Source organism: Cupressus sempervirens, chromosome 4 (assembly GCF_028749045.1).
Source record: "Cupressus sempervirens isolate cs-2001-9-10 chromosome 4, ASM2874904v1, whole genome shotgun sequence".
NCBI lineage: Eukaryota > Viridiplantae > Streptophyta > Pinopsida > Cupressales > Cupressaceae > Cupressus > Cupressus sempervirens.
The window spans coordinates 445,803,219-445,823,542 of NC_143121.1; positions in this window are offsets into that span (position 1 = coordinate 445,803,219).

Here is a 20,324-nt window from a genome sequence, read left to right on the forward strand (position 1 = left end):
TTAGCTTAGGTCCTTGAAACCTTTCCTGCAAGCACCAAAATCTTTGATACCAATTGTTGGAAATAGATGGAGTAACTAAGAGGGGGTGTGAATTAGTTACCACTAAATATTTCAGATCCCTTAGATGTTAACAATAAAAATGACTACTGTTGTTATTCAGTAAACATATAGAAAATGTTGTAACTTGGTAAATGTAGAGTATGTTTTACTTTAGCAGATCTACCATCAATAGTAATAGTTTGCAAACATAAGAGAAAAGAAATGAACACAAGAGACACTAGATTTAATGTGGAAACCCAATATGGGAAAAACCACCAATGTAACTAGTTATTATTTTTCACTCTTCTGAAGTGAGCCTTGTTAGGAGCCAACCTGGTTAAAGGTTACAAAACACACTAGTAGGTGTGACCTTATTAGAGGATTTAATCACCCTATAAGGAGTGGCCTTGTAAGAGGTCTTAAAATAATTCAATAGAACTATTGCCCTGTTAGAGGATTTACAACTGGCTGTTAAACCAGCTCTATTAAGAGATTTTGGATCACTGCTACAATGGTAAGAAAGTAACAATGAAATGACCTGATTAATATGCAACTGAATTGCTGATTACAGATCTCTATTCTGCTTCAAAAAATCTTGATCCTTGTTGATCGAATATTACTTTGCTACTCCACAAGGATATCTGAGCATCCTTCAAATTCGCTCACACACTTTCCTTCTCAATCAATCAATACACTTGCATACATTGAAAATCACAACTTGACCTTATATTTATATCGTTCAGATTGTCAAGTCGGCTCATTAAAAATTACAATAACCAATAATCATTATCATAGCCAACTAGAATCAATGCTTGAAATAAATAAACTTCATATCCCAAATCAACAAAATCCTTCAATAGCCAACCCAGCTCGGTAAACACTAGTCTTGAAATGATTTCCTGTGTTAACCAACAAAAGCTTGGTTAACACTACAAACTTCCAAAGTCCTTTGGAAATTGAGTTAACTTAGTTAATACTAACTCAGACCAACTTTCCTTCATTAACCATGAGAATTCGGTTAACACTACTTTCTATCATAATTTCCTTCGATGCCCGAGTGAGCTCGGTAGACACTGTCTTTGCAAAGTAATCTCCAAAAACGCTCACTAGACATGGAAAACTATCTTACTGACCAAGTGAACTTGGTAAGCACTGACTAAGAAGTGATATGACATTTGTGTAACATCAAGGACAACACACAATTACTCAATTATATCCAATAGAGAGACCAAATGAGGAAAATAGAGTAGAACCAAGATTTTTTAAATATGTCAAGAGACATCACCTTGCAACACAAATCATTGGAGTTAAAAATGTTGGACCAATGACAAGGAACACATTGAGAAATGACACATGTTTGTTGAGCATGCAAAAACCTAAAATAGTGAAAGATGCCTTAGAAGATATGGACTTGAGTAAAGCCATGAAAGAAGAGATTGAACAAATTAAGAAAAATAAGACATGGACTCTAGTTCCTAAACCAAAAGATAAAAATGTGATTGGTACTAATTGGGTGTATAGAAACAAGTTAGATGACAATGGTGAAGTCACAAGAAATAAGGCAAGATTAACTTGTAAAGGATGTGCACAAGAAGAAGGGATAGACTATGGAGAAAAATTCACTCATGTTACAAGATTTGAAGGAGTAAGAACTTTTCTTGCTTACTCTGCATACAAAGGTTTCAAAGTTTACCAAATGGATGTTAAGTCTGCATTTCTGATTGGCATATTGGAGGAAGAGGTTTATATAGAACAACCAAAAGGATTTTTTGATGCTAATAACAAAAACATGGTATGTAGACTAAAGAAAGTTTTATATGGTTTGAAGCAAGCACCAAGAGCATGGTATGAAAGGCTTCATAATTATCTTGTGAAGATTGGATTTGAGAGGACTGATGATAACATCAATCTATACTTGAAGACAGAGAAAGGAAAAGATATTTTAATATCTAAATTTTTTGTTGATGATAGCATATTTGGAGTTCAAGATACTTTATATAAGGCTTTTGCAAATGAAATGAAGAAAGAATTTGAAATGTTTATGTTTGGAGAGATCAAGTTCTTTGTGGGTTTGCAAGTACATCAAATAAAATATAGTAGTTACATCACTCAGTCAAAATATGTAAAGGAGATATTGAAAACTTTTGGATTGGAAGATTCAAAGCCAGTAAGCAGACCTATGGTGACATGTCATAAATTGTCAAAGAATGATGATTCAGATGAGGTGAATCAAACATTATAGAGGTCTATGATTGGTAAAATACAATATGTAGTACACAACAAACTTGATATTGCATTATCTATTGGGATAGTTGCAAGATTCTCTGCTAATCCCATGGAAAATCATTTGATGATTGTTAAGAGAATAATGAGATATTTGAAAGGAACATAAGACTATGGTCTATACTAGAAGAAAAATGAGAAATTAGAATTGAGATCCTACACTAATGCTAATTGGGTTGGAAATATTGATGATAGAAAGAGAACTAGTAGAGGAGCATTTTTCTTAGGAAAAAGGTTTAACTGTATCTCTCAATCTACTATTGAAGCTGAATATATTGCTACTACAATAAATTGTACAAACATTGTATAGATTAAACAACTACTCAAAGGTATGAAAGAGGAAATCATTGACCCTGTGATACTTTATTCTAATAATACAAGTGTTATAAATATATCAAAGAATCCTATGATGCATACAAGGACTAAGCACATTGCAATCAAGTATCATTACTTGGGACAGTTAGTTCAAGATAAAGAGGTGAAGATGGAATATGTTAACACAAAAGAGAAAATAGCTGATATCTTCACAAAATCATTACCTAAGGAAGCTCATGAGTATCTAAGAGGTAAACTAGGGGTGATACCCCTATCAAACGCTATCTAGGAAGTATGAGAAGTGCCCTACATCAAACAAGTTAATTGGCATATCTTACACATTAATGCAGTAGATCCTACTTTAGGAGCTGCATAAAGTAATCAAAGAGCTGGAGTTACAAATTAGTCACAAGTTAGGTGACCAAGGGAGAAACTATATATGTTCATATCTACATATTAAGATGACAAGTCTTTGGCATTGTTGTCAAAGAGGGACAAATCGTGTTGAGGGAGGAGAAAGAGAAATCCTGATCCTACTAAGGGAGATATGAGATATTATTGTAAACAAAGAAGAAACATGAAATACCTAGTAAGAGGGAGTTAATGTCAAAGGAGATATAAAAAGTTATCTAGAGGGAGTTATAAGGATGAGTTGATCGATTATCTGTTGATCAGAATATAATTTTGTAACTTATTCAGAAGATGAAAAGTTGTTGATAGAGGGAGAGATTCCAATAGAAAGAATTATTTTCTTTTTGGTATTTTGTTGGTTATATTGATTAAGTTTGGTTAGTTTTGTTTGCCATCAATACCAAAGAGGGAGATTGTTGAAAATAGATTGGTACAAGTATGAATATGTGTTTCAATCATTGTTTTGTCACTGATGTCAAACCTACCACTTGCTAGTAAGACAATTTCTTAGATGATTTGAGTACTATCATTTGTTTTATTGATGAAGAGAATTTGATCAAATGTGGTAACAATAGCACCTAGAGGAAAGGTTGAGTTATGATATGAAAAAGGAGTACAAAGATTAGTTAAGATAGCGATATTATAGTGCATTGATAATCTACTTAAGGTTGAAAATGATGGATACACTGATTAAGTTCAGAAGAACAAGTTAAAAAAAGTATGTCTACGAAGCTTAACAATTTGCATAGTAGGTGTCAAGCAAAGTAAATGTAAGCTGAGAAAAAAATCAGTTGGAGCTAAGTAAAGTCAATTTCAGTGTAAGTCCAGTGTTATAGTGTAAGCTGAGTGATACAGTGTAAGCCAAGTAAAGTTTAGTTGATGTCGAGCATTAGTAAACATTAGTTTGTGTCGAGTGATTTGATAATGGATACCAAGCAATGCAATATGTGTCGAGCATCAGAAGTAAGTTAATGTTAAGTGTTAGCATTATGAGAAAGATTGTGAATTCGATTAATCTGAGCTGAAAATTTTGATTTCTTGGATTGTGTGAATTGGTGGAAGATAAGTTTGATAAGTTGGTGGCACAAAATTCAAGATGAACCATTTTGAATTGAATTCAAAGAGGATTGGAGGAGAAGTTACTAGAAGGGGATGAAATGAAATGATGGGTAGATTCATTGAATCCTACCTAATCCAACCAAACCCTAAAATAGATGAAGGGGGATGAATGACAAAAGATCTTAATTTTCTATTTATAGAGATGGTTGGTCAAAAGCAAAGGTTGTCATGTGTGAGAACCTAAGGAAAAAATAGAGTCTAGGGTATTGCTTCATTCAGTTACCTGAGAGAAGAGACTTCATTGGAAAGCAAAGCAAGAAGGCTTAAGGGTATGGATGCTTGAAGGGTGAACAAGTTGTCAGAGCTGAAGTGTGTGAAATCCAAGTAGAATGGAGGAGTGAAAAGAGATCTATAATATGCAAGTGTGTTGTAATTTGTTATCAGATCAAGCCTTACTATTACTTTCTAATCATTGTACCAGTCTAGGGTAAATCCTATGGATTAAGGTTGACCTAATAGTCATTTGTAAATCTTTTAATCAGGCGACATTCCAAGTGAATGATCTAAAGTCCTCTAACAAGGCTCACTCCTAATAGAGTGATTGAAATCCTTTAAGTAGGTCACATTTAACACTGTGCATTATAACCTTTAACAAGGTTAGCCTTTCAAAGGACATCACTTTAGAAGAGTGAGAATGACTAGCATATTACTACTAGTTTTTCCCAAATTGGGTTTCCACATAAAATTATTGTGTCAAATGTGTTATTGAATCTATTATGTTTCATGCTTACATTTCTATGAAGTTGATTTAACAATAACCTACAAGTTTAAGTGAGTGTATGATCTAATGGATGCATGCATGATGAAAGTGATTTATGGATATGAGTTCACTAAGTTGTGAAAAGTTTTAATTGTACATCTAGACCTTGGATAACTGATTCACCCCCCTCTTAGTTATTCTAAATAATTCCAAAAAAAATCTCCAACCCCACATATACTTCACAGATAAATGCTCATAACTTTCATTTTTTTGATATGAAAAGTTTGATCATTCATAAAAAATTACATAGAGTTGCCATCTCTATCCAAGGGAATAATAGGTTCCTAAATTTTTTGGGTTTCTCCCCTAGTAGAGTATGATTTGAATTTTTTTTTTACTTCATATTGTCTACAAAATTAAAAGCTTTGGATAGCTTCACAATGCCAACTATGAGAAACTCTCCCCATTATAGTCTCCAATCTATTGGTTCCTCAAATTGTTGATTGAAAACATATGAGGATATCCTTTTCAATGGTAGGTAATTCAACACAATTTGGCCAATAGCTAGGACTAATACTTGATGATCAAATCCTCTTCTCTTTAGGCTCTGCCAAACAAGGTGGGTATACCTATATCTTAATCACTCAAATTGATCCAATACTAACTTTTACAAATTTATTAGTTGCTAATCTTGAGATTATAAGTAATTCTCAAGCATAAATGACAACCTCTAAAAATTGAAAATTGAAATGCTTTAATGTGTATCTTAAGGTTTGAAAGTACAGAGTACTTGACTATATTAGAGAACTCCACCAACTTCAATTAATAACGAATCTTTATGAATTTATTAAGACCACTTCCTTATTCTAAATGGCCAAAATAGAGTCAAATTAGTATCAACTTGAATATCATCAAAACCCTTCAAAGACATGGTGTACATACCATCAATTAGAAAACAAAGAACTTTACCACAAAACTCTAGTTTAATTGTTTTTAACTTCAACACAGGAAGACCAATTGAACAAAAGCACAATGCTTGTGATTTTGATTATCAAGATATTTTATCAAATTTTGATCTATCAATATTAAGTATGAATTCAAGAGGAAATTTTTTTCAACACTAATGAGGATTACTTTGCACAATTTTTGGAAAAGAAAACTATGTATTAGTATTAATTTCAAAAAAGGTGTACAATTGAGTTGTGTCTAGTTGCAATATCTACTCAAATTTTACACATTATATGCTCTTGGGCTATGTCATATTCTTTGATTGTATATATTTTCTTATAATAATTTTCCTATATCTATCCTAGGGTCTTGGTACCTCTTCTTATAAAAAATGAAGAGGTGCAACAATTAGCTTGAGACCCTTCAAAAAATAACTAACTACAACTAGCTACAACCAGATACAAAATATATACAATAAACAAAAATAAATACTTTCTTAATCATCATGGAAGAAGGCCACAAAATATTTACAACATGTTTTCAAGTAGGTACACTCATTTAGAAGGTTACTATGTTCTACTAGCATTTGTGTGATCTCGACCCTAACTTCCTCCATCTCGAGCTCATGATGGTCACTTATGTAGCTGGCATAGTTTTTCCTTAGGTCTCATGTAGCCATGTACACATGTTGTTGATAATGTCAAATTTGTTCTCTTCCTTAGGATATAGATTTGATTGTACAACTAGTTTCAACTAATATCCTATTGGATGCTCTTAAACTAACAAATCCATCTTTTAACCTGTGAATTCAAAGAACTTCTGCAACTGAAGAATTGGCTGGAGAATGTACAATGAAATCTTTCTTGAAAAACCAACTTTCAATGATTCCTTAGTAAAAAACCCCCATTTGGTGATCTCCACTTCTACAAATAGCCAATTGTAATAGAATATGTGTGTGTATTGAATATGTAATGCCAAGATCTAATCCTCTAGATTGAAACCCTAGCATGAATATGTATGAGAAATGAATGCATAGACTTGAAGGAGATAAGAAAACATACTAAGCCCCCAAGGCTAAAGTACTCCTACCAAACTCATAATTCATAATTGCTACCCCATGATTGTATCTTTGAATGCTTTAATATTGATAATGGTGGATCAAGGAAGATAGGATCTCTCTTGCTCCAAATAGGTGTTCACAATGGTGTGTTCACAAAAATTATTAATATCAACAATGGCTTGATCTTCTATATCATCCTCTTGAAATCTTACATTTTTATTTCACCATCTCTTGCATACTTCTCATGACTTCTTGTTGTTAATGAATGCAAAATGAGATTCTTTATATAGAGGTTTCAAGGTGAGGCTCCTAGAGTAATGTGAGGACCCATTATTTAAATTTCACCTTGAATTATGGTTTAATCACAATAATCAACTAAGGAGGGAAAATAATTAAATGAATTTCAAATTAAAACCCTTTTGCATTTCGATCCAAAACCTTGACATTGATTTCGAGGCCCTTTGGGACCAAAATTTGAAAAGGGGGATCAAATCTTGAAGAAGGTCATAGATGACCTCGACTCTGACCTTCTAGAATAGAAAATAGGAGGTCTCGAGAATGCCCGAAGACCTAGAAATGATATTAGAACAGGACAAAGTGCCAAGAATAGAAACAAAATCCTATGATGAATATGGTGAAGGCCAGGAGGATCTATTACTAAGTCCTACTTAGAAAATAGGGCCATAGAGGAGGGAAATTAAGGATAATCTTCGAGATCCTAACCCTAATTTCACCTAGAATGAAGGAATCAAGTGCAAAATGCATCCCAAATGCAAGTCTATCATAATAAATATACTAAAAGAGGGTGCTAAACCTATCAAGGTGGAATTTGTTCCATTTTTAGATGATACATTTATCCCCCACTTTAGCTTATATATGACATTACATGAATATGCAAGCTAAAGTAAGAAAATATCATAGTAAATAAAAAAGGATATAGCCAAGTCCTCGATGTAGAAATGCTACAAAAAATTGTTAGAACTTGCAACACACAAGGTTAATAAAAATCCATAAATCACCTAAATAAGGTTAAGAGTAGTAGTTCATGAAGATAGAAACCCAATAACGAGCGAAATGAAGAAAATCCTATATAATTTAGACACAAGGATTTTTGGTAGTTGTGTATTGATGTAATAATGATGAAACACTTGAGATATTGTAAATATGAACTCATTGATTTAATATATTTTGTGATAAGGGTCTTTGATGGTCAAAGTGGTCTAACAAGACAAAGTCAACAAATAACATGAAGGGAGATAAAAATGATGAGTTTAATTGGTCTAATTAATATTGGAAATGTTTACAAAGTTGAAAGTGTGATTGACATAATACTAACACAGATTAAAATTATTCTAAGAACTTGTTAATTGGGGAGTATCTAAGATGCACTATGTGCATTTAGAGATTGATATTTTGAGGGTACTAACTTGAAGCTCATGAGGGCCATCAATGCACTATCAAATGCTACAATTCATTGATGGTGAGGTCTACAATAACCTCTCTCAATTCAAAGAGATCACATTCTATTTGAATTTGGCACAATAATTTTGCTCAATGCCAAAACTTGCAGTGTACCTCAATTCATTGGTGCATCACTGTGTAACTTTCAAACCACTGATTGTGGCATCAAATAATAAGTATTTTTAGCTTTGAATGGGTGTGTTAACCCTAGTGACACCCTTTTTATGACCCTAGAGATCATAGAACATTTGTGACCACCCCACGCCCAAGTGTCTCTAAGATGCACTAAGTGCATTAGGAGATCGATCTTCTAAGGGTTGTAACTCAAAGCTCATGAGGGATATCAGTGCTCTGTCAAGTGCTAAAATTTGATGATATTTAGGTCTGCAACAACCTCTCTCAATTCAGAGAGATCACATTCCATTTGAATTTGGCACAATGATTTCACCCAATGCAAAAACTTGCAGTGTATCTTAGTTCATTGGTGTATCACCGTGTAACTTTCAAATTGCTATTTGTGGCATTGAATCATTAGTTTAATTGCCTCCAAATGGATAGGTGAACCATAGTGATACCCCTATTCTGGCCATGGAGAGCCTAGAACATTCATGACCACCCCACACTAAAGTGTCTCCAGGATGCACTAAGTGCATTTGGAGACCGATCTGCTGAGGGTCATAACTCAAAGCTTGTGAGGGATATTAGTACTATGTCAAAAGTTTGGTGATGTTGAGTTATACAATAAAATATCTCATTTTCAAGAGATCAAATTCTATTTGAATTTGGCACAACAATTTTGCTCAATGCCAAAACTTGTAGTGTACCTTAGATCATTTGTGCATCATTGTGTAACTTTCAAACCATTGATCATGACATTAAATCATCAGTTCCATTAGCTCTAGATGAAAAAGTGATCCCTAATGATACCCTTTTTTTGACAATAGAGAACATACAAGATTCATGACCACCTCACCAAAGTGTTTCCAAGATGCACTAAGTGTGTTTGGAGATCAATCTTCTGAGGGTCGTAACTTACAGCTTGTTAGGGCTATTTGTGCTCTATCAAATGCTACATATTGATGATCCCTACAAAAAACTCTCTTAGTTGAGAGAGATTGTATTATATTTGAATTTGGCACAACAATTTTTCCTGATGCTAAAACTTGCAGTATACTTCAGTTGATTGGTGCATCATTGTGTAACTTTCAAATTATTAATCATGGAATCAAATCGTCAGTGACATTATCTCTGGATGGGAGAGTGAACCCTAGTGACACCCCTATTCCAACCATGGAGAGCATAAAATGTTTGTGACCACCTAGCATCAAAGTGTCTCCAAGATGCACTAAGTGCATTTGGAGATCGATCTTCTAAGGGTCGTAACTCAGAGCTCATGAGGGATATTAGTGCTCTATCAAATGCTATAGTTTGGTAATGCCAAGATATACAATAACCTCTCTTAGTATAGAGATATCACATTTTGTTTGAATTTAGCACAACAATTTTTCTTGATGCCAAAACTTGCAGTGTACCGCAATTCATTGGTGCATCACTACGTAACTTTAAAACCATTGATTGTGGCATTAAATCATCATCATCATTATCTATAGATGGGTGGATGAACCCTAGTGACAAACCCTATTCTGACCACATAGAGCCTAGAACATTTGTGACCACCCTACACCGAAGTGCCCCCTAAGATGCACTAAGCACAACTTGAGGCTTTCATGGTAGATGAGCTCCTAAGATCAAAGTGGCTATGAATTTGGCTGATTGGAGGCATCTTGAGGGACTATTTTGAGGTTTCAAGATTTGGGAGTTAATATTTCATAAACTTAATTCGAAAAAGCACTCATAAAATTAAACATAAAGGTCCTAATATGGACAACAAGTTAAACATCATTTCAAATTAAACATAAGATATAATTTAAAATTAAATATTGGATTAAATTTTGATACTAAAGGTTAGTAAAATGTCCTTCACAAATTAGTACATTTGAATAAAATATACTAACCATGATCAAATGAATGATATTCCATAAACGTGAATAATACACATGATGCATAATAAATTGACCAATATTATAATATAGTAAAATCTATATCCATGTGCAAATAAATGACACACATATATATCAAAATACATATATCCACACACACACACACACACACACACACACACACATAAAATGCGACTGATCATGTCATCCAAATGTGTATAATATAAATTTTTTGTATACAATGTGGAATATGTCATCTCAAAATGTCTCATGACACATCTCTAAACAACTATACTATTTTATGTTGCAAGTGGATCATCAAAATGTAGTCTCTCAATTGTACTATGGATTAGTGCCTCCTACATAAACAAAAATGGAAAACCCAAAGTTAGAATTTATATAATTCTACATATCTAACATTAATTTATTCAAATGTATAATGATAATTTTTTTAATGAAGATTTATAGTTTTAAATTTTTATCATGTACCTCTCTTGTTGACCTCCTACACTGGTCAGGGGTCCTCTCATATGCCCTCATCAATGCAATAACCTGTCAGTTCTGGCCTATATATATATATTAAAGTATAATTGTGAGATGAATGTATGACTTCCACTATAAAATTATTATTGATACCATATAATAAATAATTCAAACTAAAACCTACCTCTATCAACCCCTCCTCAGGAAGCATTGACTACTTCAACACATATACATAACTCTGATGTCCAACCTCCTAGGCACTATCTGTTTCCTATGAGAGGAAAAAAAAGTTATTTGTATCATAGAAATCAATTTTGAAAATATTTATTAAAATAAGGAAAATAAAAAATAAATCACACACACACGATGGGGCTCTCATTGTGAATGGAAATGCCAGAGGGTCTGGGATGCTGAATCTACTTGGAATCATCACTAGTGGCCACACCTATACAATAAAGAATGTAATAAAATTCATTGGCACACACAAGATAAAATTATGCATCTATATTTAATCACTTTAAAAACATCTAATTACCTTTCCCTTCTCAATGCGTTGTGGCTCATCCCCCACTTTTCCCCCCACTAATAGGTGATACCTAGAAGAGAAAAGAAAGATGAGAAACCATGTATGTTTCACTATAAAATAGAAAATAAATGAGAACAAAACATAATGTATTGTAGATGTCTCAAGGCCAAATGAAATAGTTGAGAGTGTGACATCATTGACCTGTCTAAGCTCCTCCACAGTCATCAACTGAACATGAATGAAGATCACATACATGTATAATTGTGTAATCAATAAAATTATTCTACTATAGAGATTAATTTTAATTTAACTATTCCATAAAAAAAAAAATAATAGACTTACCGATACAAAAGGAGTCATTGCTCTACATTCCCCTCTTCCTCTCTCACGTCAAGGTCTACAGTATATGTAGCCACATGTGTTGTATCTTCCTCCCCAAATATAAACTAATACTCAGAATGATCGCCAATGGGAACCAAACATATTTTGATACAATATGCAAGTATGGGGCATATAAACATGTGATGTTCTCACCAATGATGAACTCATGCCAACATCATATACAACACTGACCTAGTATGGGAGATCAATAGGCTACTAAATCTATGGATTTCTCTAATATTATGAGAACTAGCCTCTGTAATGATATTAGGGTGTTGCACTAGAGAATAGGGGGAAACATCAGTAGGGGGGACATAAGTGCCATCTTTCTTCCACTAGGAAAAGGTTCTATTTTGGGGAGCTCCTCCTCTTATGCCCATGTTGGGCCTCATGCTCTAATAGTTCACTTTGAGGTCCAACACAAATTTAGCATATAAATTTTTAATGACATAAAATGGGACCTCTAAATTATTGTGGTGGTTTGTCAGAAACTATCCACCAACGGTCCCAAAAGTTCGCATGCATAGCCTCATTTATGCACCATTTAATTGATAATTTTGGTTTTGTGTGATCTAATTTTTAACTAGTTTTTGGGCTCAATTTTTTTTAACTGTATAATCTCTAGTTATGTTTAGGGCCACAACCTCATCATAGTCTAACCCGTCATCAAATAGGGAATGCATTTTCTCACACCTATTAAAAGTAGCATTTTGTTGTTTTGTAAGTGTTTGAATATTATCCACTACAGTATTTAACGTTGGTAGCATGAGAGCCAATGTAGGTATATTGTTATATATGACTTGAAAACCCCCTCAATTCGGTAAGATTATCTTGTATCAAATTTTCAATTCGAGGAGGGTTTTGAAGGGGTAGTGGATCGTTTGCTAGAGATTGAGGATTTTGATAGGGTTGTGGAACATTTGGTAGAGGGTTTCGAGGAACATCATTTCGTGGCTCAGTGTTATCAACATCATTTGAGTCAGCTATGTCTAATAAATTACAAAGAATTCAAAAATTACTAATTGTATTCATAGTTTATAATTAAAATAAAAAGATTCATTGATTTCTATTAAAAAAACTTATTTTAAACTGAAAACAATGAAAAAAAAAAACTTACCTTGATGGATTGAAGGTGGATGCTGATTTGATGCCCATTTTGGGACCATATATACAAGACAGGGGCCCAAACAACCATATCAACAATGAAAATGATGCTCTTGGGTTTTTTGATTTTATTTTCTACACATAGGTTTCAGGTATTTGATATCATATTGGGTACCTGATAAGGTAAGGTATTACCTTTTTGCTTTGGTACTAGGTTGGGTGGGAAAAAAGTTAGAACATATTTTGAAACTCTTTTAGATGTTTTAAAACTACAACTGTTACATATCGACACATTTTGGCACACCATGATCCTACACATACCCTCTCCTATTATATATTTGAGTCAAAATTTAGCTTGTGAATGATGTTATGCCCCCTATATACATAGTTACAAGTTCCAAGTGTCATGCAAACCCTCTTATAACATATGCCAACATTCAACTACCTCCATAAAATAAATGCTTATGGCCCCTTGAAGCATCTTTTTTGTAACGAGCACATATGTTTGCATATATAACACTACCTAGTGCATCCATGTCTAATTTCTTCTCTCCTAATTCATGTATTTGTTGCATTTCTCAATGTCATTGATTTGAAATACCTCCCACAATAATTGTAACAAGTTACCTCTTTTAATATAAGTACACATATTTTCAAGACGTTACTTTGAAGCATGCAATCTTATCAAGGCTATGGAGGGATCATGATACACCATTGACCATTTAAAAAAAAATTCAACAATTTTATTTGTAGAATGTTAAAATTGTTAATTAAGTTTAAAATAAATAAATAAATAAATATAAATATAAATATATATAATTTTGAAGTAATTAAAATTATAATATTTGACATCCTCCTCCTCCTCGGTCAAAATGAAAGACTATGCACAAACAATGCCCTAGTATGCATCTCAAGTGTATTCCTTTTTCCCATGTTTATGTTTCATTCATTTCACCTAAGTATGATCCAATATCATTTAAACTTGAAAATCTTTCTAAGGTACACCATGTTTATGATGTATAATGAAACTTAAGTAATTGTTCAACCAAATAGATTTCCAAATACTCAACTCTTTATCAACTGAGTGACTCACCATTATCCACAACAAAATAGTCATCTTCTATGAATTACATTTTACAAATTGAAAAATGAAAATTAATGAGACTCGGTTTGGTGTTTGCAATAAACTTTTCTGGCCTTATATAACTCTTAGAGATGAACTATTATTGTCCATTTTCAAAATTAAATTATTATCTGCAAAGACCAAAATACTGAATGCAAATGTTGAAAGTCTCTAGGGTTCTATCCCTCATATGGTATCATCCTCTCCCTATTCATATATCTTTCAATTGATGTTAATGTTCATCTTTAGAGAAACAACAATCAAAATTCATAGACAACAATAAAAATATTGATACCAACTAGGCTCATGGATCGTGTTGATGCAACACTTATTAGGTTTAGTTTACACTGCCAAGTATAAATTAATATTCAGGACTTAGATCTTGAATCTTTTTTAACTAAATAACAAAAAAAACATTTGAGGATCCTTGATGGTTGGCTCATAGAAGTCAGGTTTCAAGGGATGAAGAATATAATGGTTTTCTGCACATTTTGGTATTTTTTAAATTTTGATTTAGAAGAAGAGCATTAATAGTCATTAGTGTCTAACTTATATATTGAATTTTAATTATTTAATGATTTGTTTATTTAAAGATATATTTTTGACTTTTTTAGTATTAACAAATAAAGAAGTTTTAATAATTGTGCATTCAAAATTATCAGTACTTACATACAAATATCTTAATAGTTGTGCACAAATGGTGTAAAAATAGAGGAATAAGGGAATAATGAAAAAGGATCGGGAAAAATGATGGGCTATTGCTACATGTAAAATTTATTAATAAATTTTTAGTTATCAAATTTTTGACACATTTACAATTAGTAATTGAGACATTGGATGCACAAGGAGTGTGTTAGGAACCTGTGTGTTCCTTCTGTTTATTTTGTTAGAGTAGTGTTGTTGGACGCATATGCTTTGTAAGTCGTCCCGTGAGTATATTTTATTATCCCACATGCATAGGTAGTATTACTTTTCTAGATCATACTCAGTATATAAGAATAGGTTGAGGCCCTTGATGGGCACGGACGAATTTATTGTATTGAGCTTGCTCAAAGGAGGTTACCCCCTCGAAGTGGCCTGCGATCAGTAGATTCATTCTGAGTTCTGCTATCACTTTGTATTCTGTTATTTCGAGCATTCTCACGATATTGCTATAAGGAGGTTCTTCACATCTGGTATCAGAGCACTCTCTTGGGCTCGTTGGGTGGAAATTACATCAAATTTTTTTTTTTCTGTCGTGGCCTTCAGGTTCCTCTCACTTCTAATATCTCTTGTTATTGCAATAACTCTTTTCAGTTGTTCTGTCTGTGAGTGAATTTTTCTAAGTCGACTGTTCAAAAAAAAGAAAAAAAAAAAAAAAAAAAAAAAGAGTAAAAATTTTTCTGTTTTTTAGTCGTAGCTTCCTTGTTTGCTTTCTGTTTCTGCTCATACTTCCGCAGAACGTCTGCAATATCATTTCGCATACTTCCTTCCTTGGCGACCCAACCCCAAATTTTACATATCAAAGCCCTAAATCCCTCATTTATCTAATTTTAGGGTTTGCCCTATCTTTTTCACCTCTCATCCAATCGCCACCAAACTGAGCCACAAGATTCAATTCCTCATTTTGCTCCCTTATCCCTCTTGGACTGTTCGCCTCATTTCGCCTCCCTACCCTTGAAACCCTCATTTTTCTTTTTCCCTTGTCCCCAGATAGTCTCCCACCACCCGTTGAACACCCATTTCCTATATGAGTTTTACCCAAATCCAAGTTTGCCGTAACTAAAAAAGTTTTTGTTTCTCATCTTCTACCCATTCCCAAAAAAAAAAAAAAAAAAAAAAACCTTGCTTTATGGTTGTTACGCGTACAGGAGCAAAAATCATGGAAGAGGAAATTGCATCCCTCAAAACCAAACTTCAAGATCTGGATGACAAAATTCTGGGTCTTAACTTTCAGCAGTCAGCCATGAGCCGAAACCATTCAGGCGATACTGGGTCCTCTTCTGGCAATTTCCGTGGACCAAAGCTTGATTTTCCACGCTTCGATGGTTCTGATCCGACTAGATGGATCTATAGGGCAGAGCAGTATTTCAGCTTGCATAATACTTTGGATAACCACAAAGTCCCCCTTGCATCTTTTCATTTGGAACATGAAGCTCTTCAATGGTTCCGTTGGTACATCAAGGCTAATGTAGGCCCAACGTGGAGAGAATTGTGCACCCTCATTTTGGAGCGCTTTGGCCCTAGTTCCTTTGATGATTTCACAGGAGCACTCACTAAACTGCGTCAAACAGGCACTGTAAGAGAATACCAGACAGAGTTTGAAAAATTAGCTAATTACACAGAGGGCTTGTCTGATGAATTCTTCCGTAGTTGTTTTGTCAGTGGTCTGAAGGATGCACTTCGCTCAGAAGTCAAAATGTTTCGACCTACTACAATGATGGAAGCCCTTGGGTTGGCTAAGTTAGCGGAAGACAAGATTAGTGCTCTACAACGCTCCAGATCTAATTTTGTTCTATTCAGAAATACAGGTTCTCACAACCCTCCAGTCATACCAGCTCCCAGAACTACTCTGATCAAGCACTTGTCTGAAACAGAGATGCGAGTCAGGCGAGACAAAGGGCTTTGTTATAATTGTGATGAGAAATGGTCTCGGGGCCATAGATGTGTTCAGCAAAAGCTCTATCTCTTGGATGTGGATTCTCCACCGGAACTGGAAGAATATGTAGATGCTCAGGAAACAGTGGATGATGAGGTTGAGCCTCACCAGCCTGAACCTCCTTCACCAGAAGCTCCACCAGAGATATCTGTCCATGCTTTGGCAGGAGTCACTACTCCACAAACCATGCGGGTCCAGGGTTTCTTCAAGAAGATCCCTCTTACTATACTCATTGATTCTGGTAGCACTCATAACTTCATTGATCCACGAATAGCCAAACAGGCTGATTGCTTTATCCATCCCTGCTCTAGCTTTGAAGTCATGATTGCCAATGGGGGCACTTTACCTTGTAAAGGGAAATGTCGCAATGTGCGTCTCTCTATTGGAGATTATAACATGCGCTCTGACATGTTTGCCTTACCCTTAGGTGGCTGTGATGTGGTCTTGGGTGCCTAATGGTTACGCACTCTTGGCCCCATTCTCTGGGATTTTGCTAAACTTTGGATGCAGTTTTCAGCCAAGGGGCACCAACACACTTTGAAAGGCTTACAACCAGGGTCTCTCAGCATCATCAGTTCACACCGTATGGAAAAACTTCTTAAGAAGAATTCACATGGTGTCATCGCTCAGCTCCATTCCATTCAGATGCAGCCATCAGCAGTCTCTAGCACTCCTGCCGATCTCCAACACATTTTGGACAAGTATTCTGGTGTATTTGCTGAACCTGTGGGATTACCTCCTTCTCGTCCAGAGGACCACCGTATTCAGCTCCTTCCTGGCAGTGTTCCGCCCAACATCAGGCCCTACCGCTACCCATTTCATCAGAAGACCGAAATCGAGATACTTGTCCGTGACTTACTGAAGCAAGGTATTATTCGCCCTAGTACCAGTTCCTTTTCTTCTCCAGTTCTGCTTGTTCGCAAAAAAGATGGGTCATGGCGACTCTGCATTGATTTCCGAGCACTTAATCATCTCACTATAAAGGACAAGTTTCCCATTCCAGTTGTTGATGAACTTCTTGATGAACTTCATGGGGCTCATTTTTTCTCCAAGTTAGATCTTCGTTCTGGGTATCATCAAATTCGGGTTAATGAGGAGGATATACCTAAAACTGCCTTCCGCACACATGATGGTCACTATGAATTTTTAGTCATGCCCTTTGGCCTCACGAATGCTCCTTCAACATTTCAGGCAGTGATGAATAACATATTTCGACCATACCTCCGGAAATTCATTTTGGTCTTCTTTGATGATATCCTCATATATAGCAAAACTTGGGCTGAGCATCTCCATCATCTGGAGCTTGTCTTGCAACTTCTCTCTGATCATCAACTCTGTGCAAAACTATCTAAATGTGTGTTTGGCCAGGAGGAAGTGGAGTATCTCGGGCATATTGTTGCACACCATGGAGTGCGGGTGGATCCTACAAAAATAGATGCCATGAAAACTTGGCCGCATCCTAAAACTCTCAAGAGCCTTCGGGGTTTTTTGGGGTTGACTGGCTACTACCGCAAGTTTGTCAAAGATTACGGGAAAATTGCAGCACCATTGACAGCTCTGTTAAAAAAGGATGCCTTCTCCTGGACCCCTGTTGCTGAGACTGCATTTGAACAACTGAAACAGGCTATGTGCAGTACACCTGTTCTCGCGATGCCAGATTTTTCCAAACCCTTCACTATTGAGAGTGATGCTTGCGGCAATGGATTGGGTGCTGTTCTCCTGCAAGATGACCATCCTATTGCGTTCACTAGCAAAGCCCTCTCTGGTAAGAATCTAGCCCTCTCTACTTATGAAAAAGAAATGATGGCTATTTTGCATGCTGTACAGAAGTGGCGGCCATACCTCTTAGGGAGTCATTTTTGCATCAGAACCGATCACCAAAGTCTGAAATACTTCCTGGAACAACGGGTATCCTCTCCTACACAACAGAAATGGGTCAGCAAACTCATGGGGTATGATTATGAGATCACCTACAAGAAGGGTAAGGAGAATATTGTGGCAGATGCTCTTTCTCGCACATTTGATAATCAAGCTTCCCTTTCCGCTATTTCTATGCCCATTCCCAATTGGTTAGCATCTGTTCAGCAGGGCTATGACAGTGACTCTTCTTTATCTCAAATCATTCACCAGCTAGCCAATAATCCTTCTGCTATACCACATTACTCTTGGGATGGTGCTTCTCTTCGATACAAGGGTCGGCTAGTGCTTCCTCAGAACCCAGCTCTACATCAGGCTATTTTTTATGAACTCCATGCTTCTCCTTCAGCAGGGCACTCAGGCTTCCTCAAAACTTATGAGCGAGCAAGGAGAAACTTCTTTTGGAAAGGGATGAAACAGACGATTCAACAGATGGTGGCTGAATGTGATACTTGCCAACGCCACAAGGGTGAAATGACCCTCCTTCCTGGCTTGCTCGAACCATTGCCCATCCCTACACGGATTTGGACTGATATTTCTATGGATTTCATTGAAGGGCTTCCTAAATCCGGTGGCAAGACAGTGATCTTGGTTGTGGTTGATCGTCTCTCGAAATATAGTCATTTTTGTGCCCTCAGCCACCCCTATACTGCCTCCTCTGTTGCACAAATCTTCATGGACCAGATATTTCGTCTTCATGGACTCCCTTCTTCCATTGTCTCTGATCGTGATGCAACTTTTACCAGTCATTTTTGGACTGAACTGTTTCAGAAAACTGGCACCAAACTGAAGATGAGTTCAGGCTATCACCCACAAACTGATGGTCAAACTGAAATTGTCAATAAATGCTTGGAAACTTATCTTCGTTGCTTCACTTCCGAACAGCAACATCAGTGGGCCAAGTGGCTCCCTTTAGCTGAATGGTGGTACAATACCTCTTACCACACTACCTCTAAAATGACTCCATATGAAGCAGTCTATGGTCAGGCACCTCCAGTGCTCCTTCCCTACACTCCCAACAACTCACCAGTCCAGGCAGTTGACATAGTTCTCCGCAGCAGGGATCAGATTCTTCGTACCTTACAGGATAATCTTCACATGGCTCGTAATCGGATGAAACAGCAAGCAGATCAACACCGTTCTGAGCGCTCATTTCAAGTTGGGGATATGGTTTTTCTTCGTCTACAGCCATACAAACAATCCTCCCTAAAGCTGAAAGGGCGTCATAAGCTGGCCCCAAAATTTTATGGGCCTTATAAGGTTCTGCAGAAGATTGGTTCAGTTGCTTATAAACTGGAACTTCCTCCTTCTTCCCGCATTCATCCAGTTTTTCATGTTTCTTGTCTAAAGAAAGTTCTGGGTACCACTGTCAGAGCACAAACTACTCTCCCTGAAATGGATACGGAAGGATCCATTATCCTGGAGCCGGTGGCAATCATTGACCAGCGCACTCGTCAGCTTCGCTCTCGCTCCATCTCTGAGGTCTTGATTCAGTGGCATGGCATGCAACCAGAGGATGCTACCTGGGAACCCCTTCTTCAGATTCAACAACAATTTCCACACCTTAAGCTTTGAGGACAAAGCTTTTTTCTAAGGGAGAGGGGATGTTAGGAACCTGTGTGTTCCTTCTGTTTATTTTGTTAGAGTAGTGTTGTTGGACGCATATGCTTTGTAAGTCGTCCCGTGAGTATATTTTATTATCCCACATGCATAGGTAGTATTACTTTTCTAGATCGTACTCAGTATATAAGAATAGGTTGAGGCCCTTGATGGGCACAGACGAATTTATTGTATTGAGCTTGCTCAAAGGAGGTTA